The 15,457-nt window shown below is 50.7% G+C and overlaps 1 protein-coding gene across 1 annotated transcript in view; it reads right to left on the bottom strand.

The window, feature by feature from the left end:
* LOC144737209 (cornifelin-like) overlaps positions 1 to 6,901 on the bottom strand; it is a 34,471-nt gene extending 27,570 nt beyond the window's left edge. Inside the window, exon 1 of the mRNA XM_078619934.1 lies at positions 6,824 to 6,901. The gene's annotated coding sequence lies outside the window, so the exon portion shown is untranslated. The remainder of the gene's footprint in view (positions 1 to 6,823) is intronic.
* Positions 6,902 to 15,457: the final 8,556 nt, after the last annotated feature.

The raw sequence follows: 15,457 nt of genomic DNA, 5'->3' as shown, positions 1-15,457 counted from the left end.
TCGTCGGACACATTCGGGCGTGTCCCGAGTGTGCCCGGCGGATTCCGCCTAAAAACCCATATGTGCCGCCGGTGCAGTCTATACAGGTGTCTCGAATTAACGAGTTGGTGGCGTTGGATATTTTGGGACCCTTCCCGCCATCCGCTAGGGGCAATACATTTTTGCTGGTCGGGGTGGAATATCTTTCCCGCTGGCCGATGGCTTGGCCCTTACCCGACCAGTCGGCGGCGTCTATCACGGACGCCTTCCTGTTTGGATATGTAATGGACAAAGGGGCGCCGGAAAGGCTGCTCACGGATCAGGGGCGAAATTTTTCTTTTAAATTATTGGCGGAAGTGTGCGCTGCTCTGGGAACCAAGAAGGTTCGTACGTCTCCCTACCACCCGCAGACGGATGGCATGGTGGAACGGCTTAATCGGATGCTGTCGGCCATGCTATGTCACACGGTTAACGATAAACAAGCTTATTGGGATTTGCATATCCCTGGGGTACTCTCCGCGTATCGGATGATGCCTCATGCGTTTACAGGGTATTCTCCATTTTTTCTAATGTACGGCCGCGAGAATGTGGCGCCGGTGGACGTACAGCTGGGTACGGGGGCGAAGGGTCCTGTTAAGCCTCTCCCCGAATACATTTAAGACACTATTTGACGCGTCACCGAGGCACGGGAGGGGGCCCGATTGGCTACTGCCAAGACCCAGGCACGGAATGAACGTTGCGCCCGGCGCTCGAATGGTAAATGCCCCTGGCGAGTGGGGGACATGGCCTGGCTGCACTGCCCGCAGGTGCGGGCGGGGTCCTCCCCTAAGCTGCATAAACCATGGCAGGGGCCGGTTAAGCTTATTGAGGTTCCTAACCCGCAGTCCGCGCGTGTTCGGTTCGGATCGCGGCGCTGGTACGTCCATACGTCTCGGTTGAAGCCCTACGTGGCCCCGCTGACGGATGCGTCATCTCCTGATGTTGCCTTGCCGGTGTCTGTTGCATCTGACACACCTCTGCCTTTGCCTGTTGACCCTGCAAGCGCGCCTGTCGTGCCTTCTACAGACGAACCGGCCGTGACACAGGCGGATGCAACGAATCCTGCTCTGGGTGGGCCTACCACGGCGATGGGGAAACTTGACCCCGCTGCCCTTCCAACCCCACCACAGACACGGTTGCGGGAGACCCGGACTCGGGTCTCTCTGGGGAACGGGACCTTGGTGTTGACGGGCCTCCAACAGCGGCGGGCGGTTCTAATCCCGTCGCTCTTGAAACCCCGTCGCATTCTCGGTCTGTGGGGGGGCCGCCGCCCAATCGGGACTGGCCGCCGGCCCGCACACGTTCCAAATCCCTTTCCTTTCGTTGATTGTTGTTCTTGTTGTTCTTGTTATCGTCTTGTTATAATCTCCGTTGTCCGGTGATGCCCGATGGTTAAAAAGTTGCTTGCATTATTTTATTCTGTTGCAGCCGGGGACGGCTGGGTTTTTCATCGGGGGGGGGGGGGGGGGTCGTGTAATGCGAGCAAGGATTGAGGGGGGCGGAGTCTGGGTCACGTGAGGAGAGGGAGGAGTTAGGGTCACGTGGGGGAGAGGATTTAGGGAGAGAACCGGAAGGGGATCGGGGAGTTGAGACGGAGTGAAACGGGAGGAGGCCACGCTGGGCAGTACGGGGAGGGTGGCACGATCGCCACGTGTTGGGAGACCTGGGCACCGTCGGCCAACGGTGTCAGGGCGCAGGGGGCTAGCGGGCTGTGGAAGGCTGGCTGCAGAGCGGAGCAGTAGTGGGGCTGCAGAGCGGAGCAGTAGTGGGGCTGCAGAGTGGAGCAGCAGTGTGGCTGCAGGGCGGAGCAGCAGTGGGGCTACAGAGCGGAGCAGCAGTGTGGCTGCAGGGCAGAGCAGCAGTGTGGTTGCAGAACAGAGCAGCAGGGTGGCTGTGGAGTGATCGACGGAGGAGAAGCGGGCCTGAGCAAGGACGCCGTGGGAGCGAGATTACACGAACCCAAATAAAGGACAACAGAGATCGACACTGTGAAAGAGTCCTTTATTACACAGGTAACAAGCTGACATTAGGAGCACTCCCTTTAAGAGTGTGCTCCTAATCTCAGCTCGTTACCTGTATAAAAGACACCTGGGAGCCAGAAATCTTTCTGATTGAGAGGGGGTCAAATACTTATTTCCCTCATTAAAATGCAAATCAATTTATAACATTTTTGACATGCGTTTTTATGGATTTTTTTGTTGTTATTCTGTCTCTCACTGTTCAAATAAACCTACCATTTAAATTATAGACTGATCATTCCTTTGTCAGTCGGCAAACGTACAAAATCAGCAGGGGATCAAATACTTTTTTCCCTCACTGTATGTACTTGTTCTGGCACTAAAATAAGAGACGGGTGTTATTTTCATGCTCTACTCTCAATCTTGCAGTTGGAGCACTAATACACTTTCTACGTAATGATATGGCAAGATAATATGGCTTGTGAGCATTTAAATGATATTCTGGCGAAAGAATTGCGGTTATAGGAGCGCAGATTAAAAAATTTGAGGATTTTTTTAGTTCGAGCATATCTCTTCTGCAAATCAGTTCAACATTTATATGTTACACGGAAAATCCCGTGGAGCCAGTTACCCAGCTAGTTTGATGGCAATGACCCGCAGCAGCCACTAACAATCGAGTTATTGTTGGGCTGGAGAGGTGCCCAGCTAGCAGTCAGCCAGGAAATTCGACTCTTTGATCGTTTCTCCACAGTAGAGGAGACACTTGGATATGGGGGGGGGGAGGTTACGTTCTTGGAAAGTGCCACGATAGCCAAAACCGCGATATTCAATGCCTTACCCTAAATAACGACGTTAGGTACACGGCATCCAACAATAGGCAACATCACAATTTAAATAAGTACCATAATGCGTGACAAATAAACAAAAAAATAAATCATTTAAGTAAACATGAAAAAAAACCGTTACAAAAAATATTCCTAGAAAATAAAAAATCTTTAAATACTCAATACTTTACTGATGATGATCCAAAGCGGGTGTGTTTGTTTGTCCATGAGTGGGAAGCGGTCGTGCTAAGGTTAGCGCTACGCTGCGTTACGAAACCGGCGACCGAACTCGACTACCGCTCACGGCCAACACCAGTGAAGATAATCTGAACCGGTCTGGGTCCTCCCCTAGGTTAAATCAGCCTCAAATAAGAACCTGGTTCTATATATATATGTCGCCACTAGAAAGACAAAAGGCAGCTGACCACCCACCCCTTACGACCTTAAAAGGTGCTCGCTAACAGCACTTGCCCCAACAGTCTGTTAATAGGCTATACAGCAGGGGTGTCCAAACTTTTTGCAAAGAGGGCCAAATTTGATAAAGCGAAGATGCCCGGGGGTCAATAGTTCCTTCCGACATTTTTTTACCACAAAAGTTACGTGAAAACACACACTGTTATAAAACAATTTTCATTGTCACAATTACCTTTATTTTTCAAATGACAATGTAACCAAATATAAGTCACTCAGGCAGACGTGAACAATTCTAAAAACACAATTCTGCCTTTCATTCAGTCAGATAACATTGAACAAACTGTATAGAATACCTTAAATTTCCATGAATTAAATATCTTTACCTCATGAACATTTTAAACAGGAGTTATAAGTAATGCAAAGTGGTCTGTTATCATTAAACTTTTAAATGAGTGAATTTTGCCCTTGCCTTTTACAAGATCTTTCAGAAAGCAATAGTTTGTGTCACATCTACAGGTACATAACATCAACAGTTATAACCAAATCTTATTCAAGCGTTTAATAAAACAAGTGCCATAAGTCCAAGTGCATTAGTGTGCTTTAGGCTTTTCACTGTTAATAGTGACAGATGTTACCGTTCAAAACACTCAATTTCAGATTGATCAAGGAACAGATAACTTGCTGATACTAATGAGAAGGGTGATACTGAGATCTAGATTTCAGTAAAGAGACCAGGTCTGGCTTGAGGGCAGTGGTTGAGATGCGTAAAATGTCATGCAAGTGGGAGTCACTCATCGTTGACCTCAATTGGTTCTGTTTTAAGTTCATGACTGAGAATGTTTGCTCACACAAATATGTGGAGCCGAATAAGCTCAGCATTTTCTTAGCGAATGACCGCATTTCTGGAAACCTGCTTTTGTCCAGCTGCTGGTAAAAGTCAACAAGATAACACTGCTGGTGTTTTCCGCGGCACTTATCGTCACACTGCAGCTCAATGAGCTCCAGCTGCAGCTGTGGAGGAGCATGATCAGGGTTCACCGAGAAGGGAGAAGAGAAAAGCAACATGTCCTTTTCAATAACTGCAAAGTCCCGAAAGCGTTTGTTAAATTCCACAGAAAGAGTTGCGATAGCTGTTGCATAACTCTTCATTTACGCACCGATGTTGTCCTGTGGGAAACTGTCAATGACCTATTTCAAAGCTGGGAAGTGCACGGTGCAGGGCTCTGTTTGGGACAAGTGTCTTTGGAAAAGTTGCAGTTTGGTTCCAAAGGCCTTGATGTGAGCATATAGCTGGCTCACCACTGCATCTTTTCCTTGAAGATTAACATTCAGCGCATTCAGATGCTTTGTTATGTCAACCAAAAAAGCCAGATTTGCCAACAATATAGGATCGGACAGTTCTTCCATTGGTTGTCCCTTCTCATCCAAAAAATGTCCAATTTCCTCTTTGAGAGAGAAAAATCGCTGCAGTGCGGACCCCCGACTTAGCCACCTCACATTGTTGTGATATATTACGTCACCGTATTCAGCCTGGATGTCACGCAAGAACTGCTGAAACTGTCAGTGGTATAGAGCTTTAGAGCGAATATAATTGATTGCCTTTGCCACTGGTTTCATACCATCGTCAAATTTGAGATTTTTGGCGCAGAGAGCCAGCTGGTGAATGATACAGTGAAGTTTAAAAGCGTTGCCTGCTTCTTCGCTGACTTTATTGCAGATCAGTGTGGACAATCCACTTCGCTCACCAGCCATGGCAGGTGCACCATCGGTAATGATCCCATAAACTTTACTCCATGGTAGTTTCATATCATCAACAGCTTCACAAACAGAAACGAAAAAATCTGTTCCTCTGGTTTGCCCATTAAGGCTTTTGAGGTCAAGCAGCTCCTCTGTCACGTTCAGGTTGTCATCAACTCCGCCTTAAAAAAATAAATAGTTATGCAGTGTCAGATGCATCGGTGCTTTCATCGCAGGCTGATGATAAATAATCAAAAGCCACTCCCCTGTCCCCCAGTTGTCTCTGAATATCTGACGATATGTCCTCAATTCTCCGTGCCACAGTGTTGCGTGCCAGGCAAACATTCATAAATTCTTGCTTCTTCTCGGGGCAAATGTTCTACACCATTTTCATGACACAGTCTTTGATAAATGCACCTTCAGTAAAAGGTTTGCCATGTTTAGCTATTAACATGGCCACTTCGTAGCTGGCTTTGGTGATGTTTTTCTTTGACTCACAGGCCCGCGTGAAGAATCGCTGTTGCGATGCCAGAGCAGCACGGAGTTGCTTCACTTTTTCAGCGCGGTCACTCCCTGTTAGCTTGTCGTATGTTGTAGCATGTTTAGTTTTGTAGTGTCTCTTTACGTTGACATCCTTAAAAAAGGCATCCGTCTCTTTACAAATTAGACAAACACAATTGCCTCGATTTCCAGTGAAGAAGTATTGTAATTCCCACCGCTCCTGAAAGCGGCGGCCCTCACTGTCAACTTTTCTCTTTTTTTTGCAGTCGCCATGGCAGAAATAATTCGAAAAAGGTTCGCGGCACGTATGCAAAGCCAGAGGGCATTATAATGGTGCTCCCACCGTGTGGCAGAAGGAGGAAGTTTTATGATTTATTTTTTCTGACGATAGCGAGCCATGAATAACACATTATGAGACCGAAGCTGCGGGCCGTATGAAATCTGACCGCGGGCCGTGATTGGCCCGCGGGCCGGACTTTGGACATGCCTGCTATACAGGGTGATCATTGTCGGCGGGTCTTTGATTGTCTGCGAGATTCAAAGGTTGAGGTGGAGCTGACTGCCTCGCATCCCTCGCTCGCCCAGCCAGGCATCAGCCACATAGCACCATTAATCGAGAAGCTTCTCAAGTGATCCTTTCGGGCATGCCCGCGAAAGGCCAAAACGAACCCCCGCCATAACTAAATGGGTGTGCAGAGGTTGCCTGCGATAGGTCAAACCCGTGAGCGATAAACCCGCGAAAGCCAAGGGTCTGCTGCAGTATGGTCGATAAAGGAAGATTGATGATACCGTAAGTCGTCGCTTAACGCAAGCAATTGTCACGATCACGTTACAGTCATAGAATGTCTGTCTGGGAATGGATTTTTTTTTTATCTGTGAACATGTAATGCAAACTGTATCCAAACGTTAAATTCATGATAATTACATGAATAAAATTACATAAATGAGACAGAAAAAAATGAAAGGCAGTAAAAACAATTTTTTTTTACTGATTATTGAATTGAAAATTTAATTAGGAGCCACAATCACCTGAACAACCGCTTCTACAACTACAAACACCAACATCTCCACCGCCATCATCAATACCTCCATCATCACTACCTCCATCACCATCGTCACCACCACTATCACCACTGCTAGCACCACCAGCACCACAATCATAACCACTGCCATCATTACCACCTCCATCACCACCACTACTATTACCAATACCGCCACCATCACAACAATCATCACCACTCCAACCATCATCAATCACCACCATGATCACCACCATCACCAACTCGATCACCACCTTCATCACCATCGTCCCCTCCCCCCACAATGCTTTACCGTTGCCACCCTGCATGTGCTGCAAACGCCGCCACTCACCTCGGCACTCGACGAGAAGTGGAACGGAGGTGGGGTGCAGGTAGGACTGGGGATGCCCGCCTCACTTTTAAACCCAAGCTGCCCCCAATCCATGCTCACGTGACACGAGGGCTGGACACAGAAGGGTGTGTGTCAAGGTGGTGATAATTAACTTACCCCTAATCAATGTATTTTGTGGGGCTCATGATAGGACCACCGCTAGCTACTCCGTTATCAGTGATTTAGCATTCCCTTGATTTTTGTATATATTTTGAACTTCTTTTCTACCGTACATAGCCAACTGTGCTTTTTCAAAGGTGCGGTGTATGAATGTTTAACTTATATCGCACAATACATAGCCAGCCGTGCTTATTGGAGGTGCAGTGTATCTATGTATATTTATCTTATTTCGCACCGTACATAGCCAACCATGCTAATTGGAGGTGCGGTGTATGTATGTTGAACTTCTTTTGCACCATACGTAGCCAATCACCCTAATCGGAGGTGTGGTGTATGTATGTTGAACTTATTTTGCACCGTACGCAGCCAACCGTGCTAATCGGAGGTGCGGTGTATGTATGTGTAAAGAGTCCACCAGACGAAGTCCAAGAGGCCACACTTTTCTTTATTCTTGCGTGAGCTCACACCCCACGTGTCCACCTTACTCCGATTCCCTCCATGAAGAGCCCCGATCGCCCCACCTCACCCGATAACGTAATTTATCTCTCCTTGGGCGTTCCCTCTCGCTCTCAACTCACTGTCTCTCTCCTTCCCCCCTTGACAGCATTCTCGGATAATGTAAGTATTCGCACTACATAACCCCCCCGCCCCGAAGAAAAAGTCCTCAACTTAACACGAGCTGTGCATATCCAATGGATTCGCGGTAACCCTGATGGTAGGGGAGAAGGGAGAGAGAAACAACTCTTTTGTTGGTTATTAAACACTTTGTGTGTGTAGGTGTGAAGTGCATGTGTATACAGAACGGAATTCAAGACAGCAATAAACGAGTTATGATTGGAAGGTCTGCCGGATCTTCCAACCGTAACAAGCGAACAACCGATGATCAACATCTGGCACGAAGGAACAACGGTGTCATTTTCATCTGCAATTCAGTGGTCTTGCATGCGGTGGTTGTTCATAACCGTGGGAGCATAGCCCGGGCCCGTATCTGTTTCGGCTTCATCTTATTTGTTCCGTATTCCCCAAACCCCTTCAGTCCTTGATGGTATGATCGTGAGTTTTTTTTTAACTCCCTTCAGCTCTCCAATCTTCATCGGGGGGTTGAACTTGCATCGTTGAAGGTTAAGCCCATGGGGTCCAAAATGAGGCTTGCGTGGCTTGAAGCGACGACGAAGGGCGCTATTGAGGTCCTGATGTATGGAAAGCGGGCGACTGTTATCCTCCATTCGCAGGGCACTTCCCAGAGGGTTGCAGCGTAGCGGCGGATGGGTGTGGGGGGGGGAAGACGTGGTGATAACAGGGGCAGTCAAGGTGTTGGGGTCGACTTCAGGGTTCCAGTGATACACCATCGAATTGCGGTGTTCAGTTGGACATCAACAAGTTGAGTGTGCTGCTGCTTCTCTGTTGCACGAGATGGCAGCAGTAGCAGAAGCAGCATCAATGAGCTCAGCAACGAGATGATGATGACGATATCAGTGTACGAGACATCTATTAAAAAAGCGCTTGATAGGCTCATTGGATTCCTCCAGTATAAATAAATGTTCTGATTCTCAGTGTCGATGTCTTCTGCTGGCCACGAACAGAGGGAGGGCTTCAACAGAGAAGAGAGTTCGTGTGGTTTGGCGTCACGGTTGCTATGAGATGTTAACAACCTCTCCTGGTATATAGGACGTTGTGGGTTCGATCCCGACCCTGACACCTGCTGTATATTTAGAGTTTGCGTGTCTCTCTCCTCATGGTCGCGTGAATTTTTCTCCAGTTCCTCTGGATTTTCCCTCCACATTTAGAAACAACGTCACGCGTGGACCAATCAACTTCAAGGACAGTGCACATTATCAGAGTTATGTTCTTTTGTTTGTGTAATATCGTTGAGGACTCTTGGACGCCGGGGTTGGAGGCACACGTATTTATTCCGCGTCAGTTGGCACAATCACGGACATACAACATTGGAGGGGGTATCGGCCCCCTCACCCGGCTAGCTGGGGATACACTTGCTAGCTATGCCTAACCTACCTCCTAGTCCTCTACTAACGGGCTAGGGGAGGCTATCTGGCCCGACACTGGTAAGTCGGGCTTACGGTACCCGGAGTCCCAGAGCACTGGCTCTGGCTCTCGGGACCACGCCGCTGGCTCGGTCCTGTGCGGCCCTGATAAGGGCGGCGATCCAGGGGAGTCCAGGGCCCTATCTAGACGATCTTCGGTCTTCACTGGTTTAGCTTAACATATCTTCCCGAGCCCACCAGCTCATCCCCTTTTATACCAAACCCCCCGCTGAGGGGTGGGGCCCCGGGGGATCCCAGCTCCGAGTCAGCCCCCCAGGCTGCCCGATGCGGACGTCGCTGGGAGCACCTGCCCGTGCACCGACATAGCCACGCCCACTGTGTTTCTTTCCCATCTGATCCCATTGTATACAGCCCCTCCGTAACACCCCTACATTTGTATTATGACTGCAGGTATTGCGGTCTATGCAAACATGACTCCTTGTAAAAAGGTGTCAGTTTTGTTGCCAGATAGAAGGGTAAAAAACCAATTATCATATTTTACTGGCAAATGAGGTTCCCATAGTGTAGATGCTTGCCCCGAGCTCTCATACTCTGATAGTGCATTGTCTTTCAGTTGTGCGCCTTTTGGCGTCATCTGGTCCAACCCATGTGAGACTAGGCTCTAAGGAAAGCTGTCTCGGGTGTGGACCAATCAACTTCAAGGACAGTGCACATTATCAGAGTTATGTTCTTTTGTTTGTATTATGACTGCAGGTATTGCGGTCTATGCAAACATGACTCCTTGTAAAAAGGTGTCAGTTTTGTTGCCAGATAGAAGGGTAAAAAACCAATTATCATATTTTTACTGGCAAATGAGGTTCCCATAGGCTTAAACCCTATTAAACCAATCTAAACTATTAAACTAAATATTTGTTAGAATGATAACAGATAAGGCCCACACTGAGCTATGTGGCTCTTTTTCAGAAGTGACCTGGCTATCACAATTGATAACTCAACAAAGTGGCTTATCACGTGGAAATGTATAGCAGCCAAGTACTCTAAATGCACGTTGTTTATAAATTTGGCGGGCAAAAACCAGAGGACCCGGAGAAAAAACCACACGACCACAGGGTTCGCGACATACAAACTCCAAATATACAGCAGGCATATTCTTAGGTTTTTCGGTAAAGTCACGTAGGTAAAAAATTAAAATTAATAAAAGTAAAATAAAAATCACGACGTTTCGGAGGCAACATAAGCTTCCGTCTTCAGGTGGAACCGTCACAGCACGATTGCTGTATCAAGTCAGAGAAATTCCAAGAAAACAGTCCTTGTGTAATAACAGCCATAGAGGGTTCACGTGGGGATTGGCTTGCCGGTCCTGCTTGTAGCCAATAAGGGTTGAGATAGGGACCATGGCCCATGCGTCATCACCACAGGTCATCAGGAGTGATTGGCCTAGCCATTCGGGGCCCCAGCTAATGGGGAGCCGGATGAGGGGCGTGGTCCCGGGATTGACAGGGAACCGTCGAGAATGGTCGAAGCTGTCCATGAACGATTGGCTGGGGGAACCACGTGACGAAGGTATTAAGAGCGAGTGAGAGAGAACGATCGGGAGCAGACTGAAACTGACAAGAGCAGGGTCACGCGCGGACGGGGGCTCGGGATGCCACGTGCGCGGTGGGGACTGAGTGCGTAGTCTGTCCTCTCTCCGTTGTCTGCCAGCAACGGAGAGTGAGTAAGCAAAGTGTACTGTGGAGTGGAAATAAAAGGACTGATTCCGAAGCCGTCTCCCGAAGGATTATTACACTGGTGTCAGAAGTAATTCTGCGAATGTTTGGACGATCGTCAAGATGTCTAAACACCCCAGAAAAAAGAACCTGCCCGTGCCTCTATCGGAGGAAGAGGTCGAGACGGATGAAGATGAGCTGTTGGGAGCTACAGCCCTTATGCCGCCTGCTGATGACACTCTCCTCGACGCCTCTCAGCGTCGACCGGGGGAAGATGCGACCACCGCAGGAACAAAAGACGAATGGCGGCTGATGGCGGTGCAGATTGAGTCGTTACGCGCCATTCTGCTAAGCCTGGTGACCGCGGTGGCGTCCTCACCAGCCGTGGGTCGCCAGATCGCCGATCAGCTGGACGCCGCGGGAAGAGGTCCTGAAAAGGAATCGGAGTCCGTCATTGCTCCTGCCACGCAGGAGGACGCCATCGTCTTGGGTGGGGTGGCTGCGCCGGAGTCGTCAGACGCCATTTTGAGCGCACCTACCACCACGCGGCCGCCGGACGCCATTTTGCCTGCAGCGGGTGGAGAGCGGGAACGGCAGTCGGAGACGCCCGCGGCGCGCGCGTGCCACCGCGGACATCGCCTTCCACAAATGAAAGAATTTATCGCCGGGGGCAATTGGAGTGCTTTTACGTGGCGCTTCGAGTCAGCTTTTAGATCTGTGAACTGGACGGAGGAAGAAGCGCTGGGAGCGCTACCTACACTTCTCGATGATGTGTCTCTGGGAGTCTTCCGCTCCATCCCGGCGTCCAAGAAGAAGACACTGCGGGATGCGTTCGCAGAGATGGCGGAATTTTATGACCCACCGACATCAGCCACCAGAAAATTTATGTCGCGTCGCCGAGCACCAGAGGAATCGCCGTTGGCTTATCGAGGGGCGTTGATGGCGCTGGCCATGGCCGCCTACCCCGACGCGACGGCCGATCATTTGGATCCACTCATCCTTTCCCGCATGCTGGAGTTGTCTCAGGAGCTCAACATCTCTCTACCAGTGTGCGGCCATGAACCGCTTTCATCGCGATGGGTCGCGCGCTGCCTGGACGCTAAGTTTAATAGCAAGCGTTGGGACCAGATGGCGGCGTGGACGGGGAAACCCGATATCGGCGGGCCGCCTTTGGGGTGGTCTCCGCGACTGGTTGTCCACTGCTCTGACGACTCGGGCGACGACGACGTTGCTGGCTGCTGCTGTTCCGCACGGGATTCCGGGACGGCAGCTGCGCGACCAGCGTGGCGACTACACGGGCCGTCCGCGCGCAAGGGCCGGGTCGTCCGACCGCCGGCCGACGTCGGCCGCGTGTTTCAAGTGCGGCAGATGAGGCCATTTCGCCCGCGACGGCTGCTGCCGACCTCTGCTTTCGCCTCTTCCGCCGAGGGGACCTCCATCTCCTCCACCTGCTGCGGAACTGCAACAACCTCGGGCGAGTTGGCACAAATCGCACACCCGGCAGGTCATGTCACATCACTCATCCACTCGCACTCATTCTTACACTCCTAAGGGTAATTTTACTTCTCCTGCTCGATTGACACGCTCTGCTACACAGTGGAAGAAATTGGCTCGCAGGATTGTGGCTGCGGCGTCAGGCTCGTCGACGGTACACGGTACCATCGACGGCGTTGACGTCCGTATCTTGGTGGACACTGGCGCATCGGCTACCATCATTTCGGATGTAATTTTTCATTTGTTGTCCATTCCTGCGTCGAGAATACGCAAGGTTAATGATGCGTGTGTTGCCGCCAATGGGGGGAGCATGGGTATCTGCGGACAGGTGGATGTGAGCATCGCTATCGGAAATATTACCGCCGCAGGACCTGTGTTAATTTCTCGCTCGCTAGCTGTTCCATGCTTGTTGGGTACGGATTTCCTGCGCCGGATGCCGTTCCGAATACGGGTCGACCAGGACTGTTTGGAAATGCCGGGGGGTCGTAGGATGGCGTTCCTGCCTTCCCTGCTGGCCAAGGCGCCTACAGGTAACGCAGTTACTGCTGTAGTTGCGGCTACGGTGGAGGTTCCATCGGGAGCGCAAATGCTTATTCCGCTACGTTACCGAAAACCACTTCAAATGGGAAGGGGTGCGAAAGGCGTGCGAAAGGCGTGCTATTATCCCATCGAATACCGTATCGAAATATTTTTCTTTGGCGGCGGCACAAACGATCGTGCGCCCAGGTCAGGCACCTTTCATACAGGTCTTGAATGGGGGACCTGATCGCGTTGTTGTTCCGGAGGGATCGGTGCTGGCTCACGCCACTACCAATTTCGCCTCTTGTGAAAAACCGCCGCGCGCTCGGATGCCCGCGGATGGGCCTCCGCATGATCGTTCACAAGAACGCTGGATCGCGGATTTATGCGGAGAGAATTCTTCCTTGTCAAATGAACAAAGGAACGCCTTGCGTTCACTGTTGCTGCAGTACGCTGATGTGTTCAGCAGAAATTATTTGGACCTCGGACGCACATCGCTTTTGTCGCACCATATTGAAACCGGTGCGTCGCCGCCAGTCTGTATGCACCCTCACCGCATGAGCCCGGCGGAAAGGGAACACGTGCGTGGGGCGGTAGATGAATTGCTGGCGGCGGATATTATCTCGCCATCCAATAGTCCTTGGGGCGCGCCCGTCGTTTTGGTTTAGAAAAAAGATGGTGGTACGAGGTTTTGCGTTGATTTCCGCCGGTTGAACAAAATCTCGGTAGCGGCCGCGTACCCCTTACCGAGGATGGATGACTCATTAGATGCTTTATCGGGTGCTAAATTCTTTTCCACCCTTGATCTGTCCTCGGGCTTCTGGCAGCTTCCCCTCGATGACGAGTCAAAACCCAAAACGGCATTCCGCACGCCGCAAGGCCTCTTTGAACGCGGCTCCGGCCACGTTTCAGCGGCTCTTGGAATTGGTGTTGGCGGGACTGCAGTGGGAAACGTGCCTCATATATCTAGACGATATAATTGTCTTTAGCCGCACGTTCGAGGAACATCTCCAACGCCTTGAGACAGTTTTTCAAAGAATGCGTGCGGCTGACCTTAAGTTTAAACCGAGGAAATGCCACCTCCTGCAACACTCCATCCGTTACCTGGGTCATATTGTCAGTTCGGACGGTGTATCCACTGACCCTCTGAAAACGAAGTGTGTACGTGAGTGGCCCACACCCACTTCAGTGGGTGATGTTCGGCGGTTTATTGGATTCGCTTCCTATTATCGCCGCTTCGTTAAGAACTTTGCGACGTTGGCAAAACCATTACACGTTCTGACTGGCAAAAATCAAAGGTTTAAATGGGGGGCGGAGGAAGAAAGTTCCTTTATGGCACTTCGGGACCACCTTGCCACGGCGCCTACGTTACATTACCCAGATTTTTCACAGCCGTTCATCCTTGATACGGATGCTAGTGATATCGGCATTGGGGCCGTTTTGTCGCAACGTAAGGACGGGGTTGAGAGGGTGGTGGCGTATGGCAGCAGGGTTCTGTCCCCTGCGGAAACGCGATATTGCGTGACAAGGCGGGAACTTTTGGCAATTGTCCATTTTGTTCGATTGTACCGACCGTACCTGTATGGACGGAAATTCCTGGTCCGCACTGATCATGCGGCTTTGCAATATTCCCTCAAATTGGATCAGCCGTCAGGCCAATTGGCCCGGTGGTTGGAATCGTTACAGGAATTTTCCTTCGATATAACATACCGAAAGGGGGCCCGTCATGCGAATGCTGATGCGCTCTCAAGGCTGCCGCCCGTTTCTCCGTGCACTTGCCTGACGGGCACGCACCGCTGCGCCGCACCGCACACGTCGCCCTGCCCGGTTATGGGGGCGATAGCGAATGAGGACGACGCAGGGGCGAAAGCGAAATAGGAGGACCAGCAGGTGTCGGTGGACACCGATGATACCTTACGGCTGCCGCACGCGGTCTGGATGCGCGAGCAGGAGGCCGATGCCTCGCTGTCTCCGCTACGTAAATTGGTTGGGAAACAGAAATCGCAATTGGCGGGCTGGAAGTAGCAGATGTTCCGGGGTAAGTCGGGATTGCTAATGTGTACTGACGGGGTGTCTGACCGACCACGCTTGGTGGTGCCTACTTCGCTTTGCTACGACCTGCTCCGTGCTCTGCACGCTGATAAGTTGATGCACCTCGGCGTCCAAAAGACTGTGGCCGCGATGCAAAAGGATTTTTTCTGGGCCGGTATGACGGCGGACATCAATGATTTTGTCCGCTCGTGCCATGACTGTGCGAAAAGTAAGCTGCCTCGGAACCACTATGTACCACCGTTGCGTTCCATTGAAGTGTCCCGTATCAACGAATTAGTGGCTCTCGACATTCTGGGGCCGTTTCCCCCGTCGGCTAGGGGCAATAAATACCTTCAGGTCGGGGTGGAATATTTTTCTCGATGGCCGATGGCCTGGCCTCTGCCCGACCAAACGGCAGCGTCCATCACCGACGCTTTCTTGAACGGGTATGTCATGGACAAGGGGGCACCTGAAAGGCTGCTCACAGATCAAGGCCGGAATTTCTCCTCTAAATTGCTTAGGGAAGTTTGTGACGCGCTAGGTACAAAGAAAGTTCGCACCTCCCCATACCATCCACAAACAGATGGTATGGTGGAACGATTCAACCGTACCCTTTCCGCTATGCTTTGTCACACGGTCAGTGAAAAGCAAACCGATTGGGACTTGCACATACCAGGCGTCTTGGCGGCATACCGCATGGTTCCGCACACGTCCACGGG

The sequence above is a fragment of the Lampetra planeri genome, chromosome 65 (genome assembly GCF_965212315.1).
Source record: "Lampetra planeri chromosome 65, kcLamPlan1.2.h2, whole genome shotgun sequence".
Taxonomy (NCBI): Eukaryota; Metazoa; Chordata; class Hyperoartia; order Petromyzontiformes; family Petromyzontidae; genus Lampetra; species Lampetra planeri.
This window is presented reverse-complemented; position numbering and strand designations above follow the sequence as displayed.